The sequence below is a fragment of the Amblyraja radiata genome, chromosome 11, assembly GCF_010909765.2.
Source record: "Amblyraja radiata isolate CabotCenter1 chromosome 11, sAmbRad1.1.pri, whole genome shotgun sequence".
Lineage (NCBI taxonomy): Eukaryota > Metazoa > Chordata > Chondrichthyes > Rajiformes > Rajidae > Amblyraja > Amblyraja radiata.
The window spans coordinates 14,039,385-14,043,630 of record NC_045966.1 but is presented as its reverse complement, the minus strand read 5'-3'; positions in this window follow the sequence as shown (position 1 = coordinate 14,043,630).

Below are 4,246 nucleotides of genomic sequence, written 5' to 3'. Positions count from 1 at the left end.
CCGTCGGCTGCTGCTGCGGGTCCCCGGCACCTTTACCGCCGACATCCTGCAGCTTCTTCACAGCCTTTCTGCGTCCTCTATCCATTCCTAAAAAACGGTGAAAATGCAGAATCACTTACCTGCCGTCGACCGGCTTGTTAACTCTCCCGTTCAAGGGGACGTTCTCCCCAGGTCCGACACGTTCAATGCGTGTATGCGATATGACACGCATGCGCCGTAGGCGGGGTTCTTCACGAAGTCACTCACGTGACTCCGAAGTAAAATCTCTACAAGTTCTACGTATTATTTATTTAATAAATTATATTAAAACTGTACCCCACGCCCCTCATTTTACCCTCCTAAATTAATCCTTATCATATCTTCAATTAAGCATATTCAATTACTTCTATTACTTGGCCTCCTCGATTTCAAAGACAATTATTTTTCATTATCCAATCTTAGCTCGAGGCTACAATTTTCTAGTTGTGCAATCATCTTCATAAATCTCTTCCTCACTTCCTCCAGCACAGTCAGATCTTTCCTCCAATGCAATGATCAGAGCTGTAAGAAATACTTAGCCTATGGAATAAATTCAAGTGTGTAGAAAGGAACTGCAGATGCTGGTCTATTCCGAAGTTATACAAAATGCTGGAGTGACTTGGCTCAGACAGCATCTGTGGAGAAAAAGGAGGGTGGCGATTCGGGTCAGGATCCTTCCTCGAACAAAATCTAGTGTTAGGTAAAACATAACCTGTCAGTTTCTATATTGTTTGCCATCATAGATGTAGTTAACCCACTTGTAGACCTGTCTTGCTATCTTTAAAGGTCTTTGCATATACACTTCAAGGTTTCTATGCCCCTTCATATCCTTCCATTTATTATTTATTCCCTTGTTTTGTTGCACATTTATAAATGGATTATCCCCATTTCATTGGATTAAATGTCGTTTGTGTTTTTCTGTCCAGCTGCCCAAGCCATCTATTCCTGCCTAAAACGTAACTTTCCTCATCACTCTCACCAGTTAGCCATATTTTGTATCACGTGCAAACTCTTATGAAGCCCCCCCCCCCCGATAAAGTCATATGTCCAAGTTAGTTAACATAAAGCAAAGGCTGCGTGTTCGGAGCCCTGTAGCATTCTAACGGTAATAGTCTTTCGAGTCAGAAAGAAACCCCATGTACTTTGCATTCTGCTGCTGTGCCAATTTTTAACCCATTTTGCCATTGTCCCTTGGATCTCACAGGCGTTGTATTTGATTAGTCTGTCGCACGAGACCATGTGAAAAGACTTGCTAAAATCCAATGAGTAATTCAAATGACTTTCCCACAACAACTTGATTTCCCAGGAATCTAAAGTACATCTTCCTATTCCATTTTTTCCAGAAGTGCATCATCTACACTGCTTTTTATTTTCTCTATCTGGCACGCACCTAGTTCATACGTTCTAGGAACAGAATGAGGCTACTCGGCCCATCAAGTCTATTCCGCCATTCAATCATGGCTTATCTATCTTTCCCTCTCAACCCCATTCTCTTGCCTTCATTCCATAACCCCGGCCACCCTTGCTAATCAAGAATCTCTGAATGCACTGTCTGGAACTGAAGTGAGACCATTACATGAATGTCTCTTCCAGAAAACGTTCAAACTTGTCAATGAACCATGACACATTTTTCTGTACTCAACCTCCACAGCTCAGAGTTTAAGCTCTTTTAACTGCATCTGCCAGGACAATGACTATTGCACAGATCATGTCATACCCCCATTTAATAAATTGGCAGGCAAGCAGGGCACTGAGTTGGGCTATAACCAATTCATGTCAACCTTATAGCCACTCTTAACCAGGGATCCAAGTTGACAGCATCACCTTTCAAATTAATGACATACATCTCATTTATAGATACACAGGGAAATTGGGCCATTCTCATACGATTACATTTTGTGCAAAAGTGAGCATATTGCACAATGCCTTTGCTTGCAGCAAGTTGGCAAGACATTTTAATGGAGACACAAGAAACAACAGACGCTGGAATCTTGAGTGAAACACAAAGTGCTGGGGTAACACAGCAGGTCAGGCATCATCACTGGAGGACTTGGGACAGTCATCTATCCATGCCCTCCAGAATGCCGCCTGACCCGCTGAGTTACTTTGTGTTTTACTCAAGTCATTTAATACATGCATCTCATGTATTTAAAGCCTGAACCTTTCATGTTAGCATAGATCACATGCACCCTAACTCTGGCAAAACATGTACCTGCTCAGAATACATAACATAATGAAAGCCCTGCATGAATTTAAATATTGTGGAAATTGTGGGTTCTGCACCACTCTAATGGGACAGTTCATTTGACCCTCTCCCCAACCCCAAGCCCCCATCTCAATCATTCCCAGAGCTCAGCCATAGCCATTTCTGCAGCAAATACCGTGAACTGAACCAAACACATGCCCGGACTGGAGTAACAAACTACAGTAACTAGGTGTGTATACATGCATATTGAAAAATAAACAATTATAAAGGCAGGATTTACCAGCATGATTTAAACTGTTATCCAAAATAAATGTTATTCTACTTCAAGCTGCATCTACCTTCCCTCCAGTAATGAATTTACACTTATCTGCAAATTAGTGCAATTATGTAAAAACAATATTTCTATCATCTTGTGTAAGAAGGAACTGCAGATGCTGGTTTAAACTGTAGACACAAAACGCTGGAGTAACTCAGCAGGACAGGCAGCATTTCTGGAGAGAAGGAATGGGTGACGTTTCGGGTTGAGACCCTTCTTCAGATTGGTTAGGGATAAGGGTTACGAGAGATATAGACGGTGATGTGGAGAGATAAAGAACAATGAATGAAAGATATGCAAAGACTCCACCCCCTACTCCGATTTAGCCGTCTAGGCCCCATCTGCACCCATATTAGAACATCCTAGATGTCCTCATTCTTTAGGGAACTGGGGTTCCCCTCTCCCATCATAGATAAGGCCCTCACTCGTGTCTCCTTGGTACCCCGCAGCTCTGACCTTGCTTCCCTTCCCCCGTCACGACAGAGTCCGCCTAGTCCTTACCTTCCACCCCATCAGTCGTCACATACAACACATAATCCTCTGAAATTTCCGCCACCTCCAACGGGATCCCACCACTAGCCATTTTCCCATCTCCACCTTCAGCAGAGACCGTTCCCTCCACAACCCCCTGGTTAACTCATCCCTTCCCACCCAAACCACCCCCTCCCCAGGTACATTCCCCTGCAACCACAGAAGATGCAACACCTGTCACTATACCTCCACCCTCGACTCTGTCCAAACAGTCCTTTTAGGTTAGGCAGAGGTTCACTTGCACCTCCTGCAACTTCATCTACTGTATTAGTTGTTCAAGATGTGGACTCTTGTACATCAGCGAGACCAAACGCAGACTGGGCGATCGTCTCGCGGAACACCTTCGCTCAGCCCACGCGAACCAACCTGATCTCTCGGTTGTGGACACTTTAATTGTCCTTCCCATTCCTACAAACCTTTCTGTCGTAGGTCTCCTCTATTGTCAGTGAGGCTAAACGCAAATTGGAAGAACAGCATATTTTCTTTCGCTTGGGCAGCTTGCAGCCGTGGTATGAATATTGATTTCTCTCACTTCAGGTAGCCCCGGCATCCCTCCCCCACCCTTCGCACTCTCATTTTCACCCTCCAAACAGCTTACAATAGTGTTTCCTTCATCATCGTAACTTTTTTGCATATCTTTCATTCATTGCGCTTTATCTCTCCACATCACATCTATATCTCTCGTTTCTCTTCCCCATACCAGTCTGAAGAAGGTTCTCGACCCGAAATGTCACCCATTCCTTCTCTCCAGAGATGCTGCCTATTCCACTGAGTTACTCCAGCTTTTATTTCCATCATCTTGTTGGTCTGTCCATAACTTGGGCCCAGTATTTTTTTTTCATTTAAGTTCATTCAGCATTTAGGTATGGTCTTTAAGTATAATAGCTGAAATTAAATTGTTCATTTTCATCAATAAATTAGAGAACTGCTATTTTAAAATTTGCAGACGATAAAACATGCAACGGCAGTCAAAAGAATTTAAATCGAAGTTATAGACAGATTCATAACAAAACAAAAATTTGCAAGAATCTAATTGCAGCTAAAAAAAAGCACAAATTTTACAGAATCCTCCCCTATAGAGGAGAAAGACAGACATGTTCCAACTCCATATTGTCCACATGGATGCAAATTAAAGTAATATACTATTCTTTGTTATTAACACACATCAGACCAAG